General features: G+C 43.9%; 1 protein-coding gene across 1 annotated transcript in view; it reads left to right on the plus strand.

The window, feature by feature from the left end:
- Nucleotides 1-12656, plus strand: part of CALN1 (calneuron 1) — a 1178007-nt gene that overhangs the window by 661074 nt on the left and 504277 nt on the right. The window lies entirely within an intron of this gene.

The raw sequence follows: 12656 nt of genomic DNA on the forward strand, positions 1-12656 counted from the left end.
GAAAGTATACATACAAACACAGGTTGAGGCGTACAGCCGCAAGACCTAATACCCTAGGGAGCCCCCTCCATTTTGAGCCATCCTAAGGGATGGGGTACCAACAGAGGGTTAAGAGGGCGACACCCTGTGGTAACAAGAAATTACTGAAAAAAGCCTAAAATGGGTTATTTTTAACCCCTTCGCCGCGGCGCAAATTCGGCCGTGGCGGGGGGAGGAAGGTTGAGCGCGGCGCTCCCTTACTCATGGCGGCTTTACGCCATCATGAGTCACAGGCGGCGTGTGCTCATGACGTTGTGGACCCGTCATGACCCCGCCCACTCACCCGCATTGGCAGGCAATTAGTGCCGTTTCGGCGTAGCGGCACTTGGATGACGGCTCCACTCTGTCATGAGCACACGCTGCCCGTGGCTCATTACGGCGTGGAGCAGTCATGAGCACGGAAGGAGTTAAAAGTCTGGGGTGAACCGTCTGCGGGTAAAATTATATTTTACCAAGAGCACTGAAAATATTGGCACGCTGGAGTCCCCAGAATGCCCCTTGACACATGTTTTGACATTGTCTAATCTTTCTCCTTCATCACACGATTTCAGACTTGATAATATATCTGAAAACAATTAATATTAGTGCAGCAGAGCACACCAATTTCCCGAGCTTAAGGTTGCAGCAAGGGGCCACCACATAAAGTAATCAGCAACGACATATGCAAACTGCTTTTCCCAAAAAATACTAGAGTCCTTTGGCTGAACCTCACGACCGTCTCTGACTTTCTGCAGAATGACCAAGGATCCTAACTTGGTTTTTGAAGGTGACTTTCAATGACGTGGTCAGTCAGCATCCTGATTGCAGTACAAAGCTTCCCTTCTTCTCCATCAGTCTTTAGCTGTCATTACAGCCCTTTTTCATTTCACATCTTTCACCGTGTTCATTACGAAGCGGAACCCCGGAGACACTGCGGATTTTGATAGATTGTCCAGCCCGATAAAGTCCTTCGATCTAAATCCAGTTTATAACAAGGTGCCACCGTGGCATCATTTTACAGAGTGAAACATGTCAGAAGGTTAGCGCGCTTTAAAGTACCTCACTGAAAGACTGACCTTTGTAAAAGAAAGTTTTACATTTGTAAATACATTCATATTAGTTGCAGGGTTACAAATGCCGGTTCATCTACTTCAAAAGAAAGCCATTTAATTCCTATTTGGCTTTTTTCAACCATTTTAGGGCAACGCCGATTTTTCAGTGTTGTCTTACAAGTCACATGCACAAACCTAACTCATGACCGCATATTGCAAAGTGCACATCAGGAAAGTAGGGAGAAGATATCAGGACGGGTGTCAGGATTTCCCTCAGGGAACCATGAACTATCAACGGTGGGCCTGCTGGTTTTCTCCAATAACTAAGGGCTCAATGTACTAAAAGCCTGGTCACGAAAAAATGCTTGCAAATTGTGCACTGGTCTTTTTGCAACCTAATAAGTCACAACGCTAAATGTCCAGAACGACCTGCCGAATGAAAGTTCATTTTGCAGGCCGCCTTTTAGGACTCCCATTAGGCTACAAACACATGGATGGTGGACTGCTAGGACCAAGAGACCACAATCCCCAAGTCTGCTTTTCTAAACGTGATGTTTCTTTTCAAGCAGCTCTAACCTGTTCCCTAAATAAACAGGAGAGTTTAAAAAACATGTTTTCTTATCAGTATAATATCCCATGAGGCCTATCAGTGTACTTGCACTTCATAAATCCCCCCCCTAACAAAACATACCATCGGGGCTGCCCACAACATTTACTGAGTACAAGGGGGCAGATTTACAAACCCCTTGCTTCATTTTTGCGCTGCCGTTGTGTCACTTTATGTGACGCAGCAACTGCGTAAAAATTCTGCCCATTTGCAACGTGATGCATCTAGGGAGATGCGTCACTTTGTAAAGCCCTGCGTCACATTATACCTGCGTCAGGTATAATGTGTGCAGGGTGGGAGTTCTAAAGCAAAAAAGCTTTGTAGAAGTGACACAGTGAAATCTACAAATTCTTACGCCTGCTTGAAGCAGGCGTAAGGAGTGATGCAGCACAATGAGGATAGGCCTCCCCCTGCATTGCTGGAGTAGCGTCGTGCTTGCAATACGACTCCAGCAATGCATGACTTTTGCGTCAACAGATGCATCAGAATTTCTGACACATCTGTCAATCCTTGCGCCATGGTGCGCTGTATTGTAAATACGGCGCATCCATAGTGGCGCAAGGGTTTCTCACGGTGGCGCAGGGAAAGTGACGCATCTTTATAGATGCGTCACTTTCTTGTAAATCTGCCCCAGGGTGTCCCAAGGATGCGCCTTCCCTCTTTGTGAATCAGTTACCCCAACCTTTGAGGTGCCTTCAACTGATCATTGATTCGCAACACCAAATGCTTTTGCGAAGCACTGAATAATAGCAGACCCTACTGTCATCAACCCTCCTAATTGTGAATCAGAATCAGTCTGGCTCACAAAATTGTTTTAGAAAGTTAAAAAAGCAATTTTGCAGTTGCAAACCCTTTTATATTGTGAATCGCCGGGTTAGTCTGGCTGCTAAGTTGAAAATTCACCTCCTGATCCTCCATTACTCTTCAGGTACATTATTTTATAGCAGAAAACAAGAAATACATGATTGGGTTTCCTGCATGATCCTGTCAGAAATGGGATTGTTAATCAAGAAGAGGGGACACCCTTACCAACTCTGGGTTGAACAAAATACAACTTGAGAGAATTTCTTCCCAACCAGTGGTATCAATGGCACAAGAAGCAAGTAGTTTCATAGAAAATGCTAACTTCAAGCTCTACCAACAATTTTAAAGTAAAGAACACGTCATAATACAATTCCCAAACCAATTTAGAAAAAAGATACAATGTAATTGTGAGAATATGGGTTACTGGGATAGGGGTTAAACCTTACCCAAGCAGTAAACACAATCCATGTCAGGGTGATGCACAGACAAACGCCAAATTGCTCAACCCTCTGATAGCTTGGCACAGAGAGATCAGGCTTAACTCAAAGTCAATGTGGAAAGTGTGTATGTAGCACTCCAAACAGTAATAAAGTGAAAACTACAACATGAATAAAATGCCACATTATTTTAGAAAAAATAATGCAAGTTTTAATAAATAAAATCACCAAAGCAACAAATATTCAATCAGTAGAACAGGGAATATGCAGCTTTAAAGATTTCAGTAAACAAAGTGTCAAAAAGCACAAATATCTGGTTGCTCTGATAGTGATATTTTGTTTAGCAGTCCATATGACTGTTGGAGCAAAGAGGAAGAAATCTAACTGGGCAATGTATTTATGAATATATGTGGATAGGAAGATGTATCACTCCCCAGTGATCTCTTGTTTAGATTTACTCAACAATTGAATCATGTGAGATGTGATGGTGTTATATATGCTCGAATTGTATTTTTGACCCTGAATATTGTTTATGTTTTTTTGTATTGTCAAGAGAAAACTGCAAGTACCAAATAAGAAAAGTCTTGTCAGATCAGTACACCTAAAGTCTCATGTTTTGGTAATATTGTATGTGTTTTGCATCTTAACTTTATTGTTGGATTGAGAGACCAACAAATTGAAAATTATATGTGAAATAATTTTTCAACGGACCATTTCATCTTTGTACAAATTTCTAAAAGTGGCATTTTCAGAATTGTAACTCAAAACCCGACTTCACCATGTGAGAGAATTTTATATTACCATTCAAAAATACCAATTATGAACTAGTTACCGGCTCCCATTTGGAAATTATCACTTATTAGATATAATAAGCTAACTCCAATGTTAGCTTATGGGAGAGGTAGCCCCTGTAGTAGTGAAAAACAATGTATGAATTTTTTACTACCAGTTCCTTTAAAACTTGAAAGTACATGTCCTACTTTTTAAATATACTGCACCCTGCCCTCTAGGCTGTCCAAGGCCAACCCTAGGGGTGACCTATATGTATTAAAATTGAAGGTTTGGGCCTGGCAAAAGGTTTATATGTGTAAGTCATAAATTGCAGTTTATCGCTGCACGCACAGGCTGCAATGGCAGGACTAAAACATGTTGAAAGGGCTACTCAAGTCAGTGGCACAATCAGTGCTACAGGCACACTATTAGCATTTTATTCACAGGCCCTAGGTACATGTAGTACCTCTTTACTAGTGACTTACATGTAAACGAAATATACCAATTGGGTATAACCAATTCTACCATGTTTTAAGGAGAGAGAGCAGGTACTCTATCACTCATTAGCAGTGGTAAAGTGCAGTGACGGCTGGCATGTAAGGAGGGTAGTGAGGCGGGAGGGGAAAAACGTTAACAAATAAAAAAAGAAAATACACTTACCTTCGATCCTGGAGCAACATCCTCCTCGCTCGGGTCCATGCAGGCTCCAACGCGAAGGGACCAGGAAGCTGCAGTGACCAATTCTGGGCCTGCTGTCATGCAGTGGTTACTGGGGCTACGCTCCTCTGCCTTAATGGAGAAGCCACCCCAAGTAATGTAAGCAAAGTCCTAAAGTCAACAAAAACAAAGTCAGCAAAACTGGAGGGTTCAAGGGAAAGGCATGGATGTATGCCATATCTAACAGTAATGAGTACAACAATACCAAAATCATCAAAATAAGCTAAGGGGAACCTGAGATATGGATTTTTGAAGTTTTAAGGCAAAACTTGACGCACTATGAAAAAACAATAGCTTGCGCTAGACAGGAACCAAGGCACATTTTCAGGCCCACCACACAGGAGGAGAGACCAGAAACACCAAGTTGGTTTTCTGGGGCAAATGTTTGACCTTTAAACGTTATCTGCAACTGCTTAAAAAGATTCTTCTGGCCAGTCCTGCGGCTCCAACATACTCTGGGCCGGCCTCTGGCTGCATGGTATTTATCCAGCCTGGTCTCCTGCAAGGTCCAGTCATTGTTAGCCAGTTGGGCCCTCTTTGAGCAAGGTATCCTTCTTTTTGTGCCCCTGAGGCTGGCACTACCAGAACCTGGCTGCCAGCAGGATTCAGGGGGTCCTTGCATGAGTCCTCTTCTGCAAGCAGGAGGCAGGTGTCAGAACTCAGGATTCTTCTTCTAGTAGGGTACTCTTTGTCAGATTGAGTCTTCACTGGTCCAGGAATGTTCTGAGGAGGTAGTGGTGGAGGTGCCTACTTTATTCTGTGCACAAGCCAGTAACTGGAGTATTTCTGCCATCCATTCCTAACAATTTTCTTGCAGTCCCTCACCTCCTTTTGCAGGTCTTTCTGGTTTCCCTACTGTGACATTTCTCCGGAACCCCTGTTTCAAGATGGCGGAGCTGTTTTCAGCCTCTTGGCCACTCCTCTACCTCACAGAGTCAATACTGGTTTAACCTTCTACTGTGGCTGTAACCTAAGTGTCTAGAAGGGTTTTGGGGATGAAGAGAAGAAACCATTCTTTGCATTTTCAAGTCACACGAGGTAGTGCTAAAGCTGGTCTTTGTTCTACTAAATATTCCTGTCCAATCTCGGATAGCTAATCTAGTGCTTAATCTGTAAAAAACATAAATACTGATACCCAAAGCTTTGCACAGAAGCCAGTGGCTGGCACTATTGAATGTCAGTTTGAGAAATACCAAGACTGTGTAGTCTTGGTTCCACTTCATGTGTCTTTAATCCATTGTCAGACAATCCCTTGCCCTTTATTGCACTCTTGTATGTTTCATCCCTACTGTCTCCCTTAGGCATGATTTTTCTGTCTTTCTCTTCCTCTTTGTCCCTCCTTATGTCTTTTCTCTCTCTCTTATCTGGGTTAAAGCCCAATAAGTGCTGGTGGGCCCCACCTGCAACCACCAGCTCAAATTACGCACTGAGCCAATTCCTGCTAAGTGGGCAGCAGTCATTATCCATTGGCCTTTCCTGGACCTAGAAGCCAGCCATTGTCTCTGAGCCAGAATCATTAATTCTCCAGACAAAGATGTGTATTCCAGCTCTGGAAGTGTGATAGGTGGCAAAGCTAGTTTGCCCTTCTATTGTGAGTGGGAGCAGACTGCCTAGGAGGGCCCTGGGAATAAATAGGAGAAACCCTGCATGACATCTCAAGGGCCAAAACAACTATTCCTGTTTAATTCCACATAGCTAATTCCTGCTAAGTGGTCAGCAGTTAATACTTCCTTGTTCCTAGAAGCACGCGTTTGTCCACTGAGCCAAAGCTATCCCAGCCAAGGATATGTTTTCCAGTTTTGGAGGTGTGATGAGTGGTAGACCTGGTTTTAAGTTAGTTCTGGCTCAGGCAGCCTTAAGCAAGTTTTTACAAAGTTACTTTTTTGTGTACGTTATCACAAATCTGATTCCAACATTAGGTCAGATTTGAGAAATTAAGCAAGAAATAACTTTGAAGCATTTTTCTAGGCCTTTCTTAAGTGAAGCTTGAAAATAAAGATTTGAATCCCACCTTAGCCTGGCCTACATAGTGAAATGACTTTATGTTTATTCATGTTTATTTCCTTGAGGGCACAGTAACCCTAATATATAATATGTCCCATTTGTTATAAATCACAGTACTATGGGCTCACTTTAGGGTTGACTAACAAATATATAAAAATAGGCTATTTCTACATGCCATGTCATGTGTCACCGCAGTGCATTTGAATTCAAGCCTAGCCAGAGCACAGTGGTGCTTCTGGCAGACATATTTTTGTTATTAATGTTGATGGTGTAAGCATACACTGCAGTCCACATATGACATTTAACTTTCAATGCCACAGATGCACTTAACGCCCCATTTACAATAGACTTATGAGGAAGTTAAATAGCGCAAATATTGAGTTGCAATGTACAGTACACGGGGAAGCGCAGGTACTCTACTACTGCAGTGGAAAAGTGAAGAGAGTTCCGCAAATTCAGACATGCAAACATTAGGGGACTACGACAAAATGTTACTCATTTATTATAATTCAATATGTCACAAGACTGATATTATTTTGAGCTTGAACACTGAGTAAAATCCAGTAGGCCACCCTACATTAGCTGCAGTCCAGGGAATTAATTGCACTACTGAATATCAACGCCCAGAATATTATGGTAAAGGAATATCAACGGACAAAGTATTGAAAGGTGAGTGCATATAGGGCAGTATAGATTTTCTGTTCGTAAGTCCATGTTTACAGTCCTTGAAAATGTATGTAGGTACATGCATGTGGAGTTAGGTATAGAAAATCTAGACTTACTTACTTGTCTGTATTTTTTTCCTGATATTGTACCCTTGGTATAGTGTCCCATTTATTCAGGAGTCGATATGTAGCCTGGGCAGAGCTCCCGGTTTCACTTTATGGAATTCCACGGATTTGCCGAAAAACTCTGCCAAAGTCCGTAGTGTTTCACGAGCGGGTGGAGTATTGCCCGGCTACCACAAATTAAATCCCTTTGGATGCTGAGAGTAGTTGGAGGGCAAGAACCCTTATTGTTGCCACAAGTAAATCCCTGACAGCCAGCGGTATTGCTGAGCCTGCATCGAGGTCCCTCCTCCTTTCTCAACTATTCTGCAAAGGGGCCTGCTGGTGCACTACTGGTTGGGGGATGAAGTACCTTTGGCTGCTGAAGGTTGTTGGGGGTCAAGAAGCCCTATGGCTGCCACAAGTAAGTCCCCACAACGGCACTGCTGAGAACTCGTTGGAGGCCAACACTCTTTCTCAACCACTCTGCATAGGGATCTCCTTATGCAATACTGGTTGGTTGATGAACTACCCTTGGGTGCTGAGGGTCTTTGGGGGACAAGAACCTCTATGGTTGCCACAAGTAAGCCCCTCATAGCAGGATAACTGAGACATCGCTGGATGTCCCGCCTCCTTCTCTACCACTCTGTAAAGGGACCTCCTAGTGCACTACTGACTGGGGAATGAAGTCCCATTGGCTTGGTGAGGGTCATTGGATAAGCCAAGAAAACCTATTGTTGCCACAATTAAGTCCCCCAGAGTGGGATTGCTGAGACCTTGTTGTAGGACCCTTCCCTTTCTCAACCACTCTGCAAAGGGGCCTTCCGATGCACTACTGGTTGGAAGATGAGGCCCCTTAGGCTGCTGAGGGTTGTAGGGGGCGAAGAACCCCTATTGTTGCCTCAAGTAAGTCTGCCACAGCAGGATTGCGGAGACTAGGGATGAGCAGGTCGTAAAACTCCGCTTGACAATACATAACATGCGGTGTATGTTATGTATACTGCTATTTTCTGCAATATTACTGACGTTATGATTAGATGAGTGCTTCACAAACAGTTGCACATTGTTTGTGACTTGTATCACTTAACTTGCTGTGTGCCATATCAAATGTGTGACAGGGGATGGTACATTGCTGGCCTGGAGATACTGACTGCAATGTGTAATGGCTTGGATTCTGTAATGGATATCTGGGTCCCTATTATGTCTGGTACACACTTTCACTGTTTGCGCATGGCACACTGTGGAGTCTCTACACTGGACGCAAACATGGAAAGTGGAACCTATTACATATATTGTGCTGAGCCCACTTACTCATCCTGTCATTAGGGCAGCACATTCTAGTGAAATGCATATCAGCTTTCAATCAGCTGCTCTGTGTTTTACTGAGCATACCCAACGCCACATGCAATTTGAGAGGCAATTTCATATTCCCTTGCAGGCGGTTGCAGTGATTGGCTGCATCCACATGCAAGGTGATGTCTGTGGGAGCCATGAGACACCCTTTCACCCCTCATGAGGGCTGTTTTAAGTGGACACACTGACAGTGCACCATCTTCAAGGTGCACCTAATGAGAGCTTCTTGGACTCTGTACCTGGGCCTGTGATACAGTGAAGGCATAGAACCAAGGGTAGTTCCTCGTTTGCATGGGACACACCACCATGCAAGAGAGGAGACACCTCCTTCAGACAGCAATGTTGACTTATGGGCACCAGTGCTATCAGCATTACACAAGGTGAGGTACATTCATCTGGAGACACCTCCGCAATTACAGAGTGCCCTGGGGGAGCACATAGAGGCACATAGGCCGGTGGCACCCCCAGGGCACTTTCTTTTATGCTGCCAATAGTGCATGTACCCTTCTACTGTATGTTGTGTGCTTATAGTGGATATTTGTGTTATCCTTTGCACAATAACCTATTGGGTCAGTATTATATGATGCCCTGAGATGTGCCAGACGTCCATCTATTATTACTGAGTATTGGTATGTGAACTATTTAAATGTTGCACACCTACAAGTAGAGCATTGCCTCATTGACTATTTTGGAAGCGGTCATTGGTGATGCTATTGCGGAAAATATATGCATCATGCACACTACCAGGATATTTGGCCTGCATATTGGCGAAGAGTCCACAATGGTTCACAATGGCCTGGACATTGTTTGAGTGAGTTTTCTTCCTGTTACGGTATGGATGGGCAGTTGCTGCAGGAGGGGCCAGATGTACATGTGTGGAAAGCCTGCGATGCCATACAAGTCTTGTTTTATCTCCATCTGCTGATGTTGTGTGTTGGGGAAATGGAGGTACTGTGGTGTGAGGTGAATAATGGCATCCAGGACGGATGGAAGGAAGGATGAAAACGATGCCTGGGAGGCTCCGGTGGTCTGCAATGATTCTGAGGCCACAATGTGTAAGACGGCCTGGAGCTTGGACTGTAGTGAGATGTTACAGATCCTGCTAGTTGGTGGCTGTAGCCATGGTGATATCTGATACTCTCCTGAAGTGATAATATCATATGACATCATCATCCCTGAGCCAAATGAGGATGGTCCGCTGACGATAGATGCACTCCCTTATCCTGCCCTGCCTTTGTGGTGGTGGAGGTGGGGGCGGTTGTGGTATTTGGTCTGGTGGTGGTTGTCGTCTTCTCTGTCCAACTCCCAGCTGCAAGATTAGGAGGTCCATGTTGTCTGATTAGATAGCACAAGCGTCATTTCCTACGCGTGGGTTTGTGAGGGATTCTAATGCACTTTTCAAACTGCGTGACACGATCCCTGGAACCAGTCTACACGCATAATGGTGTAAATATACCTGCGTCAGTATTGAGATACATTTTTTGTAGGAACACCACCTACCTTATATATATTCCAACTTAAGTGGTGCAGCAGGTTCTCGACCAGATCCATTCCGACTCAGGGTCTCTTCCCTGATAGATTTCCCTTTATGCATCACTTTGTAAATATGGCATAAAAAAACACCAGTGCTTCACAAAAACTGACACACCGGTGGCGTAAGGTGCTTGTAAATCTGCCCCTGTGTTTTGATAGAGAGATGAAGACATTCTGTTCCCTGCTTCTTTCAGGTCTAAAAAACCCAGGGTGAGGAGGAGGGGGAGATGTCAAGAAGCAGCTGCCTCGCTTTACACACATTACAGCAGTGAAAAATGGGCTTTTCTTTGTTGTGACACCGCTGCAGTACATAGTCAGGATTTTAATTTCTGATTCACAACAACACCTCTTAATGCAAACCAACAAAGAAATGACAGGATTTATGTTTTTTTTTAACAAATCTGTGGTAACAGTGCAGCGATTTCGCTTTATAAAATGCAACTGTTTTATGGTCTATAGATTTTATGTGAAAATACTATTCATCAACGAAGCATACAACTAAAGATAATCAAAGCGGTAATAATATTGTTGCATCCGTGCGGCTCCCCTTCCCTCTCACTGAACATCGAATGCATCTATTCAGCTTCAGCACCAAACAGCTGGCGAATCCGACGTGCTGGATCAGCACCTTAACCAAGGCAACAACGCGCCTTGGAGTCAACAAGGCACTTGAATCCTACTTAACCCGCTCTCCATTGCCAGGCACTCTCTGATAATAATGGGGAAATATTGTGTACAGAACATCCTCACATCTGTTCCTTTATTTTTACTTTCATTTTGTGTGTGTGTGTTTTCACTGATGTTGTTCTAGGGAAACGCAGAAAAATGTTCTGCTTTCCGCTGATTTCCTTCCATTAATTGTTTGTTTCCTTTACAGAGGGGCTGGGTGGTTTCTATATCTCCTAGGTGGACTTGCAGTGGCATTTATTAAAAGAAGTACCTAAACTGTTATTAAATATGGATGATGTCTATATGACCCGTTTGCCGCTTTGAAATAGGCACGCACACATTACAGTTCTGCAGTCTTCAATGACATCCTGTGGAGTGATTTGTAAAAAAAAAATATTGCTAACTTTAGCGAGAGATTCTGTTCCCAGAGGCATCTATGCCTCTGTTTGACCCTATGATGGCTGAGAAATTCCTTTCAAATGGACCACTGATTGCCTATGGGACTGGCAAAGGACTGGCATCTACCATAGAGCAGGGAGACAGATTAGGTGAACCCTTGCCAGACTGTTCTTTTTCAGTTTAGCAGTCTCCCCAGACAGCTTTGTATCTAACATCACAGAATGGACCTTGGTTCTGCCCTTTAATCATAACTGGATGGGTTTCTTAGCCATTGAAGATATATGTTCCTGATTCAGTAGTTTTCCTCCCTTTTCTGTGTTTCTCCAATTGCCACCATGTTTTTATTTGACCTTTTTTTTATTGGGCAAGTGTATCCTTCCACTGTTGATATAGGAAGCATTTTTCCTTTTGCATGTATCTATTTAATACAACGTTTTACTATTCATAAGTATCCGACGGTAAGGAAGCACCGGTGGTAGCTGCGCGCTCTTTATTCATCACCTGCAGTGAGATAACAGTAGTGCCAGCTGCATGCCATTCATAAGTATCCCCCAGTAAGAAAGCACCCCAGGTAGCTGCACGCTCTTTGTACGACACCTGCAGTAAGATACTAGTAGTACCAGCTGCATGCTGTTATTAAATATCCCGCGGTAAGAAAGCGCTGGTGGTATCTGCATGCTCTTCATACATCACCCTTGGTAAGATACTAGTAGTGGTGCCAGCTGCATGCTGTTTATAAGTATCTCACGGTGAGAAAGCACTGGTGGTCAGTAAGATGCCAAGTAGTGCCAGCTACATGCTGTTCATGAGTATCCCACGCTAAGAAAGGACCAGTAATAGTTGCACGCTCTGTATACGTCACCCTCGGTAATATACTAGTAGTGCCAGCTGTATCCCACAGTAAGGTGCCAAGTATTGCTAGCTGCACTGAGTTCATAAGTATCCCATGGTAAGAGAGCACCAGTGTTAGCTGCACGCTCTTTGTACGTCATCTGCATTAAGATACAAAGTAGTGCCAGCTGCATGCTGTTTATAAGTATGCCATGGTAAGAAAGCGCCAGTGGTAGCTGCACACTCTTTGTAAGTCACCTGCAGTAAGATACCAGTAGTGCCAGCTACATGCTGTTTATAAGTATGTCATGGTAAGGAATCACCGGTGGTAGCTGCATGCTCTTTGTACGTCATCTGCAGTAAGATACAAGTAGTGCCAGCTGCATGCCATTCACTATCCCATTGTAAGAAAGCGCCAGTGGTAGCTGCACACTCTTTGTAAGTCATCTGTAGTAAGATACTAGTAGTACCAGCTGCATGCCGTTCATAACTACCCTGCGGTAAGAAAGCGCTGGTGGTAACTGCATGCTCTTTATACGTCACCCTTGGTAAGATACTAGTAGTACCAGCTGCATGCCGTTCATAAGTATCCGGCGGTAAGAAAGCCCTGGTGGTAGCTGCACGCTCTTTATACGTCACCCCTGGTAAGATACTAGTAGTGCCAGCTGCATGCTCTTTATAAGTATCCCACGGT

This window comes from Lissotriton helveticus, chromosome 3_1, assembly GCF_964261635.1.
Source record: "Lissotriton helveticus chromosome 3_1, aLisHel1.1, whole genome shotgun sequence".
Classification (NCBI taxonomy): domain Eukaryota; kingdom Metazoa; phylum Chordata; class Amphibia; order Caudata; family Salamandridae; genus Lissotriton; species Lissotriton helveticus.